This window comes from Myotis davidii, unplaced genomic scaffold (assembly GCF_000327345.1).
Source record: "Myotis davidii unplaced genomic scaffold, ASM32734v1 scaffold1466, whole genome shotgun sequence".
In the NCBI taxonomy this organism is placed as follows: domain Eukaryota; kingdom Metazoa; phylum Chordata; class Mammalia; order Chiroptera; family Vespertilionidae; genus Myotis; species Myotis davidii.
In genome coordinates this window covers 312310-323768 of record NW_006297384.1, presented here as the reverse complement: position 1 = coordinate 323768, position 11459 = coordinate 312310, and the positions used below count along the sequence as shown (strand labels likewise).

The following is an 11459-nucleotide window of genomic DNA, read 5'->3' as shown; positions in this document are numbered from 1 at the left end:
GAGGGCGCTAACAGTGCCCACTGTTACAAAGCTTTATGAGGCTTAAATTAAGCAACGGATCTGACAGTTGAACCAGAACTGGCACAGGACTGAACACACATACCTTCTGATTATGGAAAAGTGTGTGCTCACGGTGCTCACGTCCAGCAGGAGGGAGAGAAAGGGAGATGCACAAAATCCCACAGGGTGGTGAGTACACACTCATGAGCGCGGGCGGACATGAGGACGCTGGTGCTGTGTGTGTTTGCTCCCGAGCGAAGCAGCCATTGTTTCCGCTGTGTCTGAAGAGGCTGCCTGTGCCCGAGAACTCTGCGCTATTGCTTCCCACTCAGCAGCCACCGGCTGTCCTGCTCCTCTTGTTCTTCCATTTTGATTTTTCCTGCGACTATGCTGAGAGCGCAGCGCAAAGCCACTTGTCTGAGTACATTATTGGGATGTCAGTCAAGAACGTTCAAATGGAAGTCATCAGAGGCAAAGCTGCAGGTCCACCTCGGCCTTGCAGTGGCTCAGAGGTCACCACATAAGCGGCCACCACACAGGCGGCCCCCACACAGGCAGCCACCACACAGACGGCCACCACACAGGCAGATACCACACAGGCGGCCACCACACAGGCAGACACCACACAGACGGCCACCACACAGGCGGTAACCACACAAGCGGTCATCACACACAGGCAACAACCACACAGGCAGTAACCACACAGGCGGTCACCACACAGGTGGTACCCACACAGGCAGACACCACACAGGCAGTCACCACACAGACGGCCACCACACAGGCGGTAACCACACAAGCGGTCATCACACACAGGCAACAACCACACAGGCAGTCACCACACAGGCGGTCACCACACAGGCAGACAGCACACAGGCAGCCACCACACAGGCGGCCACCACACAGGCGGTAACCACACAGGTGGTCACCACACGGGGTAACCACACAGGCGGTCCCCACACAGGCGGTAACCACACAGGCAGTCACCACACAGGCGGCCACCACACAGGCAATAACCACACAGGCGGTCACCACACAGGCGGTAACCACACAACCACACAGGCGGTCACCACACAGGCAGCCACCACACAGGCGGCCACCACACAGGCAGACACCACACAGACGGCCACCACACAGGCAGATACCACACAGACGGCCCCCACACAGGCAGATACCACACAGGTGGCCACCACACAGGCAGATACCAAACAGGCGGCCACCACACAGGCAGACACCACACAGACGGCCCACACACAGGAGGCCCCCAAACAGGCGGCCACCACACAGGCAGACACCACACAGACGGCCACCACACAGGCGGTAACCACACAGGTGGTCACCACACGGGGTAACCACACAGGCGGTCCCCACACAGGCGGTAACCACACAGGCAGTCACCACACAGGCGGTCACCACACAGGCAGACAGCACACAGGCAGCCACCACACAGGCGGCCACCACACAGGCGGTAACCACACAGGTGGTCACCACACGGGGTAACCACACAGGCGGTCCCCACACAGGCGGTAACCACACAGGCAGTCACCACACAGGCGGCCACCACACAGGCAATAACCACACAGGCGGTCACCACACAGGCGGTAACCACACAACCACACAGGCGGTCACCACACAGGTGGTACCCACACAGGCAGACACCACACAGGCAGTCACCACACAGACGGCCACCACACAGATATCAAAAATATAAGTCTTTGTTTTACTATGGTTGCAAATATCAAAAAATTTCTCTATGTGACACAGCACCAGAGTTAAGTTGGGGTTTTTCCAAATGCTGGCACGCCACACAGGCGGTAACCACACAGGTGGTCACCACACAGGGTAACCACACAGGCGGTCCCCACACAGGTGGTCACCACACAGGCAGACACCACACAGGCGGCCACCACACAGGCAGACCCCACACAGACGGCCACCACACAGGCGGAGCCCACACAGGCGGCCACCACACAGGCAGACCCCACACAGACGGCCACCACACAGGCGGAGCCCACACAGGCGGCCACCACACAGGCAGACCCCACACAGACGGCCACCACACAGGCGGAGCCCACACAGGCGGCCACCACACAGGCAGACCCCACACAGACGGCCACCACACAGGCGGAGCCCACACAGGCGGCCACCACACAGGCAGACCCCACACAGACGGCCACCACACAGGCGGAGCCCACACAGGCGGCCACCACACAGGCAGACCCCACACAGACGGCCACCACACAGGCGGAGCCCACACAGGCGGCCACCACACAGGCAGACCCCACACAGACGGCCACCACACAGGCGGAGCCCACACAGGCGGCCACCACACAGGCAGACCCCACACAGACGGCCACCACACAGGCGGAGCCCACACAGGCGGCCACCACACAGGCAGACCCCACACAGACGGCCACCACACAGGCGGAGCCCACACAGGCGGCCACCACACAGGCAGACCCCACACAGACGGCCACCACACAGGCGGAGCCCACACAGGCGGCCACCACACAGGCAGACCCCACACAGACGGCCACCACACAGGCGGAGCCCACACAGGCGGCCACCACACAGGCAGACCCCACACAGACGGCCACCACACAGGCGGAGCCCACACAGGCGGCCACCACACAGGCAGACCCCACACAGACGGCCACCACACAGGCGGAGCCCACACAGGCGGCCACCACACAGGCAGACCCCACACAGACGGCCACCACACAGGCGGAGCCCACACAGGCGGCCACCACACAGGCAGACCCCACACAGACGGCCACCACACAGGCGGAGCCCACACAGGCGGCCACCACACAGGCAGACCCCACACAGACGGCCACCACACAGGCGGAGCCCACACAGGCGGCCACCACACAGGCAGACCCCACACAGACGGCCACCACACAGGCGGAGCCCACACAGGCGGCCACCACACAGGCAGACCCCACACAGACGGCCACCACACAGGCGGAGCCCACACAGGCGGCCACCACACAGGCAGACCCCACACAGACGGCCACCACACAGGCGGAGCCCACACAGGCGGCCACCACACAGGCAGACCCCACACAGACGGCCACCACACAGGCGGAGCCCACACAGGCGGCCACCACACAGGCAGACCCCACACAGACGGCCACCACACAGGCGGAGCCCACACAGGCGGCCACCACACAGGCAGACCCCACACAGACGGCCACCACACAGGCGGAGCCCACACAGGCGGCCACCACACAGGCAGACCCCACACAGACGGCCACCACACAGGCGGAGCCCACACAGGCGGCCACCACACAGGCAGACCCCACACAGACGGCCACCACACAGGCGGAGCCCACACAGGCGGCCACCACACAGGCAGACCCCACACAGACGGCCACCACACAGGCGGAGCCCACACAGGCGGCCACCACACAGGCAGACCCCACACAGACGGCCACCACACAGGCGGAGCCCACACAGGCGGCCACCACACAGGCAGACCCCACACAGACGGCCACCACACAGGCGGAGCCCACACAGGCGGCCACCACACAGGCAGACCCCACACAGACGGCCACCACACAGGCGGAGCCCACACAGGCGGCCACCACACAGGCAGACCCCACACAGACGGCCACCACACAGGCGGAGCCCACACAGGCGGCCACCACACAGGCAGACCCCACACAGACGGCCACCACACAGGCGGAGCCCACACAGGCGGCCACCACACAGGCAGACCCCACACAGACGGCCACCACACAGGCGGAGCCCACACAGGCGGCCACCACACAGGCAGACCCCACACAGACGGCCACCACACAGGCGGAGCCCACACAGGCGGCCACCACACAGGCAGACCCCACACAGACGGCCACCACACAGGCGGAGCCCACACAGGCGGCCACCACACAGGCAGACCCCACACAGACGGCCACCACACAGGCGGAGCCCACACAGGCGGCCACCACACAGGCAGACCCCACACAGACGGCCACCACACAGGCGGTAACCACACAAGCGGTCATCACACACAGGCAACCACCACACAGGCAGTCACCACACAGGCGGTCACCACACAGGCAGCCACCACACAGGCGGCCACCACACAGGCAGACACCACACAGGCGGCCACCACACTGGCAGACACCACATAGGCAGTCCACACACAGGCAGCCACCACACAGGCGGCCACCACACAGGCAGACACCACACAGGCGGCCACCACACTGGCAGACACCACATAGGCAGTCCACACACAGGCAGCCACCACACAGGCGGCCACCACACAGGCAGACACCACACAGGCGGCCACCACACTGGCAGACACCACATAGGCAGTCCACACACAGGCAGCCACCACACAGGCGGCCACCACACAGGCAGATAGCACACAGGCGGCCACCACACAGGCGGCCCTCTCTGCCCGTCTCCACAGGATGCTGACATGGAAGGTTCTGGTTAAAGCACCTGAACATTTGAGAATACAAATGGCCCTCTTTGGTTTTTCTATTGCTCTGCTTGTGATGGGGGCCCTATAATCTGATTGATAGAGCACCCGAATTCATCTGAAAAATAATCATATTATTTTAAATCTTAGATCACATACACCTATGTGAACAGGGGTTAAGTTTCTTACATGTGAAGAGGGGTTACGTTTTTCTTAAGTGTCCTTTCCAAGGCCTGTGCAAAGCAATGGAGGAGGCGACTCAGCTGTGAATCCAGCAAGCAGACCCGATAAGCATGGTCAGGCTGACCCACCAGGAGGGAAAGCATCATCTCATCCACATCATCTCATCGCCTGATGACAAGGACAATAACTGACGTCTGCGGACCCCCAGGGCTGCGCGTAGCTGCACTCCGTTCCCAGCCTCACCCCAGCCCCTTCCCCTTTATAACCCTGCCCCCTGCACCTGCTGGGAGGCAGGATTTGATGCTTGTAAGGGCCCTGTCTTCTTGGCTGGCTGGCCTGCTCAGTAAACGCCTTACGTGATTCAACCCGGCCTTCGTTACTGGACACAGTGACAGGCAGGCCGAGCCCACCCGGGGGTTTCCCAGTACCACTTGCTCCTTCCTGGTGACTCTCAGTTTTTAGTTCCGATCTGGTTTGAAGTATTTTTTCTTCCTCTTGGAGAGGCTATAAAAGCTCAGTGACATCCGTGTGCCTGGCGAAAGGCATATAACCCTAACTGAACCCTGCGGACCTTCCTGCTCTGTGAGATAACAGACTGGAGCCCCGGTCCTGGGGGTAGAAGGGACCCTGAGATGCTACCTGTCTCCCCTAGTCACAGCCCATGTGACGGTGCTGCAGTACAAGAGGAATTCCTCCTCGGGTGCGTCTGAGCTGAGGTTTCAGACTGGAGGGCCCAGAGCTCAACATTCTCGTCCGCTCACCGTCCCTCCCAAGCACAGTAGGAAGTGGTCGCTGTGAAGCACTGCCAGTTAACCTGTAACTCCGCCTGCAACTCACCATGAACGCCAGCTGTCACCATCCACGTTAACAAGGCTCAGGTCTCCACACAGGCATGCATACGCTTTGCAGTGTGAGCGACGCATCATGTTTGGTCACGTTTTGTAGTTCTCCTTACAGAATTGCTCAGCCCAGGATCTGGAATAATCCTCACCAATGTCACAATGCTCTGTTCCGCCCACATTGTCAACCTAAATAAAGAGGTAAACTGAGGCAGGCTCAAATGACCAGAAATGGAGCTCATTCGGGCACAGGCAGAGGAGGTGCCATTGGGAACCTTGCAGGGCAGCAAGCCCTGGGGGGGGGGCACCGAGGGCTGGGGGCTGTGTGTATGGGGCGGGGTGCCGAGGGGCGCAGCCTGAGTCCACGGAAGGTGACAGGCTGAGGTTGAGGAGGGTTCTTGGCGGACGTTCGCTGGTCAGGGGCAGTTCTGCTTCTCTGCTCATCAGACGTTTGCTTGGAATAAACTGTCCCTGTGAAACCAGACAACCAAGAGGCCTCCAGGGCCAATTCAGCAGAGATGGGTCGAATCCTATATGGGCGTCTGTTCCAATCCTGCCGGCAGCGTGGGAGAGCAGTGGCCATCCACACAATCTGCTCCCCTCCCCACAGCCAGCTCTTCTATGGGGGAGAAGGACAAAGGTGACACAGGACAGTAGAAATTACAGGCCTGGGGATGGGGGCCAGGCGTATGGTTACAGGCAATGCGGGCGGGACGGGGCTCGCATAGGGCGGTGCCTCGGGGACCAGATAGCCTCAGCCACGAGGTGGTTATCTTTCCATGATGCAGGCAGTTCTCGGGGCAGGAGGGCGGACTGCATTCCGTGAGCTCCCAGGTCCTGGTGCACAGCTCCCCGCCAGGGTAGTGCTCTCTGTCATCAGAAGAGAACCGTCACGGTAACAGCACGATTAGTACTTCCTATGTCTACGCTGGTCCCCTTTGTTCTGGTTCTGCCCCTGACACCTGTTCTCCAGCTCCGTTTCTCTGAGGGCACGTGTGCGGGTCTTCATTCCATGCCCTCTGGTTCCACTTTACACTGAAATCCTCCCAGAATGCCTGCTATCTGCCCCCCACCTTTTCTTTCCTCTTGAGAGAGATTGTTAAATACACATCACCGTAGTGTGGATGACAAAGGGGCCGCACGCTGAACCCGACAGGCTCAGGGGAGGCCTGCACAGCAGAGACCGAAAGTGACCCCATGGGAGGGTCTGCACATGAAACCTCCTAACTAGTACAAGTCAGGGCGGGTTGTCTGTCCTCGGCCTGCAGCTTCCTCGGCAAAGGTCCAGCTCGACTTGAACTCATTCTCTCGTCTTTTTGCACCAGGATGACATTCCTTGGGAATCTCAGAGTAATCTCCTCCACCCTCAGGGCACCGTCTCCCGACAGGCCAGGCGACCACGAACCTCATCCTCTTCTTGAACCTCATCCTCTTCTTGGCCGGGAATCTCAGAGTAATCTCCTCCACCCTCAGGGCGCCGTCTCCCGAGGCGACCACGAACCTCATCCTCTTCTTGGCCCCTGCACACCTCCTCTCTGCTGTGAGGGCATTAACTCTCCGGTGCCCGCAGTGAAATAAGCATGTGTGTCTCCGGTCTACTTCCTACCCGATCCCAGGTATTTCCCCACTTTGCTTTCTCCTGCTTCCTCGATCTATCACCAGTGGGTTTCATGTAACCCCCTGTGTCTTCTGCTTTGCCATTCTCTGCAGCATTTTCTCAATCTGTTGAGACTTTGCTTTTTGGCAATTGCTACCAGTTTGGCTAAAATAAACTCATAAAAATTCTCTAGAGGTTTGGATGTATGTCACAGTGACAGCGGCAATGGCACATTTCTTCCCTTCTTTCCTCAAGTAATCAGGGCGGCTGAAACTCATCAACTCGCAGAAATGAACAGCCAGAGTCTTCCTTCTGATTGCAGTCTCTGGAGTCTAGATGTTTAAAACGCGTGCTGGGAGTTAGTCACCCAATTCTGTGGGAAATAACTGTTCAAGGTGACTTGTGACCTGTGTGACTTCAAGCTGGTGGCAGATGGGGTGGGATCAGTTTTTCTCTAAAGTCGTTGAAACCATGTTGAGTCTTCACTGTTCCTTAGGTGTCACTCATAAAGCTAGGAGTATCGAAATGAAAACAGCTGTCAGCGTGTCCTGGGGAATTTTGAGGCAGCTTAATCCTGCTGGTACAGGCAGTTCCCCGCAGCTCCTAATCTGATAATGCTGCTTTTGTTCGGTAGAAGTGGTCTGGAGGCTCCGCTGGCGTGCAGCCACCACGTTAGCTGACTGTTTCCACTTGTCCTCCCTCCGGTTTCCTTCCAGGTTGTAATTTCTGCAGTGATTTCAAGAGGCAGGACCCACTGATGCCAACATTTCTGTTCGGGTCTGAGTTCATTGTCCTGCAAAGTCGAAAAATTAGTTCACGGACAAAGACGGTAAGCAGAAGTGGAAGCAAAGTTTATTGAGGGATAGACAGACTCCCTGCAGCAGGCGGGGGTGGGGATAGAAGTGGGGCAAGCAGGCTCCCACCAAAGCTTCTGTCTCCATTGCAAAGTCCCTGCCCCTTCAGCCAGTCCTGGGGAAGGGGCAGCTGGGGTTCCAGGAGAGCCAGAAGCAGGCCGGGCCCAGAGCGTCCGCTCCATGTTGCAGCCGGTGTGGTCCAGCCTCCGAGCTAATGACAGTCCATTAGTCCATGTGCGGAGTCCCACATAGCCATGAGCCCGGGCGCAGGGGAGCCTGTCCCCGCCGCAGGGGAGCCAGGAGCCCAGTGCTCCAGAGAGAAGAGCGTGCGCTTCTTGGTCTAGGGGTAGATCTGTGCTTTGCTAGCTTCTGATTGGTCCTTTCAAAGACTTCTGCCTTAGCAACATCCATACATTTTAAGGCGCAGGTCTCCTGCACACTCTTCTCCCCTGCCCAGCCGGGTTGCTTAGCAACTACCGCCCAACTTTCCCTATTTTCCTTCCCCTCTGTGGCCAAGCCCTCTTCTATCTCCCCACCATCTGCCATGTTTTTGACAAGGAGTCTCAGAATCGAGGATTGCCTGGTGCAAGGGAGGAAAAGCATGGTCCCTGTCTTCTTCTGAGTTCTTGGCTGAAACCCCCTTGTAATAACAGACAAACAGTAGAGGGGAGCCATTTTAAATACGTGGGGAGCCCCCCAAAGATCTGAGACTCTAAAGGCATCCAGACCACCGAGGCTCATGCCTCCCCCTGAGCTAAGGACGGTTTGGGAGTCTGGGCTGCAGAGGGGAGGCAGTTTGCCTGGAAGGGAGCAGGGGTCCCCTCCTGTAGGTTCTCTATCTGGGGAGCAATCCTTGTCTCTGATGATCCTCTTCCTGGCCAGGCCCTTTCTAATGGAGATCCACTTAATAAACGTAGGTTTCCTTTTCAAAGGGGTCACTTTTACTCAGTTTTCAGAGCTCCTGTGTCTTAAAAATAATCAGCTGAAAAGAATCCTTTTGACCTGAGCCGTATTTGGGGTGAATATCCGGCCCTCCCCGTGCACCCTGCAGTGTGGCTGGGCTGGGGCAGGCTGTGTGGGCTCAGCCCACAGCCCCCCTCGCCCCCCTCCAATCTACAAACTGCACATGAGGCTGTAAGTCCTGCCTGCTTCACTGTGCAGATCACGCGAGGCCAGGCTTGGTAACACCCAGCACAGTGTCAGCACCTGATTCCCACACAGGACAAAGAGTTTAGTCGTTTTTATTTTTCACAGGCTATGGGGCGGGAGGGCCGAGAGGAAAGGCTGGGAAAATGAATATGAGCAAAAAAGAGAAAGTTTAACATGACAAGAGGAAAAGATCAAAGTTTTTTTAATAGTTTGGTAAACACAGGAATAGATAAAAGGGATATTTGACAGTTGAGGGGGAAAAAATGAATAAAAAAGATAAATCAGTTGCCAAAATGTATTCTGGGTTCAGAACCTGAGCCAGAGTCTTCTTGTCAGAACAGTCCTGTTTGGGCAGCACAGCTAGATTTTTAGCCCTCGATTTATCTGTGTGGTCTAGAACCTTCTACAGTTTCTGGAGAGCAGGGTGTCTCTGAGGCCGAGGCCTGAGCACTCCTGGAATCTGCCTGGAGGCCTGGCTCTGGGGAATTCTCCATCCAGCTTGGAGCTGACCCAGCCCAGCTGGCTGTCCAGAGAAGAATACAGTTTCAGGAGCCCGGGCAGCAAACAGTCTTGATCTCTGTCACCCGCTCCCGAAATGTGAGCTTCAGAGCTCAGATGTTCTTAGGATAAGCACCTGGGCTTTCGCTGTGCTTGGAAGAAAGGGAGAAAGGACGCGTCCTCCTGGGGGATTGGTGTTTCAGTGGGCAGCTTGAGAGGATTAGCTCCGGGCATCAGGGCTACAAGTGAAACCTGAAGCAAGCACACAGGCCCGCCATCTGCCCATCTGCCCATCTGCCCGCCGCTCACCCCGGGCACTGGGGAGGGAAGCAGGCTCACACCGCAGTGGGGACTTAGGGCCCAGGGGTACCCTCTGCTCCCTATGCAAACTCCAGCTGAGTGGGCAGGGGACATCCCGGATTTAATTCCTCCCCCTATGACTGATGCGCTGGGTGGGAGTTTGCCCCGTGGCAGCTCCGGGCTGTGCAGAACCAGAGACCTTGGCCCCTCACTGTCAGCAGGTGCCTCAGCTCAGCAGCTCAGCGAGGAAGAGGCCCCGCGGGAAACCCGGTTCTCCTGGAAGAGCATCCAAAGGGACCCACATGGGAAACCTGGCGTGGCCCACAGACGTTTCCTGGGGACAGGCTGGGCCCTTGGCCGCCGGGCGTTCAGAGGGAAGGCGGTGGGAGCGCGTTCCTCTGTGGCTCCGTGAACCTTGACGCATACCATTGGGCTCAGACTCCAGAAAAGTCATTTAGGATCAAAAAGACATGGCAGACGCACCTGCTCTGGGCAAAGCGTCACGGGCAGCGTGCCGGTGTGGACAGCGAACGTCTCTGCCCCATTGTCCTGGCCCTGGAGATGATTCACGGCTGATCCCATTCTCATTTACGCTTAATAAGGTGTTGGATCCCTCTCGTGTGATCCTCTTGCACCTACTCATTCATTCAGGCCTCTTGAGGGCCCGAGGCTGCTTGAGGTGTGCTGAGTGCTGGCCCCAAATACCACCCACCCGACCCACTGACCAGACCACAGGAGTCTATGGGGCTTACCAGTGAGGGGCCCTGCCAGCCCAGCCAGGCGCTGTCCAGCGGGAGGGCAGGGTGGATTCACTGAGGCTGGGAGTTTGGTGTAAGGCAGGTATTTGGACGGGAGGGAGGTTTGGTTAGGGTGGGGAAGGACTACCATATTGCGACTTAGAACTGGCGGGTGGAGCAAGGCGAGGATTTCTGGGGCAATGGGTTCAGAGAATCTTCATGAGTAAATTTTCCGTGTTTTCTATGGAAGAGTTGAGTGGTCATTCTGGAAGTTAAGGAGATGAACACCTGCAGGACCTTGAGTTTCCTGCAATGAGAACCGATGCTCGTGAAGACAGCGGGACAGTCACGCTGGTGACGCCAGGAAGCTGTGGGGGACCCGGGTCCACCCGTGGACAAAACTGCAGAAACCCTTGAATTTCTGGAGTTTGCATTCCAGAAAGTTCAATCAAGTTCAGCTTGTGAACAAACATGAATGGTTTAAATGATGTGCCCGTCCCTGGGACCAGCCTGGCCCCACTTCTCCCCGGTCTGTCAGCAAGGCTTCGTGGATGCGCCAAATGCCGGCCGCAGACCGGGTGTGAGGGCAAGAGTCCGACCTCAAGAGTTTCACTCTCCAGGGGGTGACAACAGCTTGTAAATAGATGCCCATATGAGTAAGCTGGTAAGGGATTCCTAAGAAAGACTACCCGCTAATGTTAGTGTTTATTCTAGCAGAGCGCTTGCTCTTCTTAGAAAAGCAGCGGCTTTCCCAGGTCAGCACCTGAAAAGGAAAAGTGACCCCACGGATCGTTGCACAACCTGGTCCAAGACGTGAAATGTGTTAAAAGGACCATATGTTGGGACAGACCCGAGCGCACTGGATTTATTTGCTCT

General features: G+C 57.9%; 1 long non-coding RNA gene across 1 annotated transcript in view; it reads left to right on the top strand.

Moving 5' to 3' along the window:
- Window positions 1-7699: 7699 nt before the first annotated feature.
- LOC107184555 overlaps window positions 7700-11459 on the top strand; it is a 25025-nt gene continuing 21265 nt past the window's right edge. Inside the window, exon 1 of the long non-coding RNA XR_001515411.1 lies at window positions 7700-7874. This is a non-coding gene — a long non-coding RNA (uncharacterized LOC107184555). The remainder of the gene's footprint in view (window positions 7875-11459) is intronic.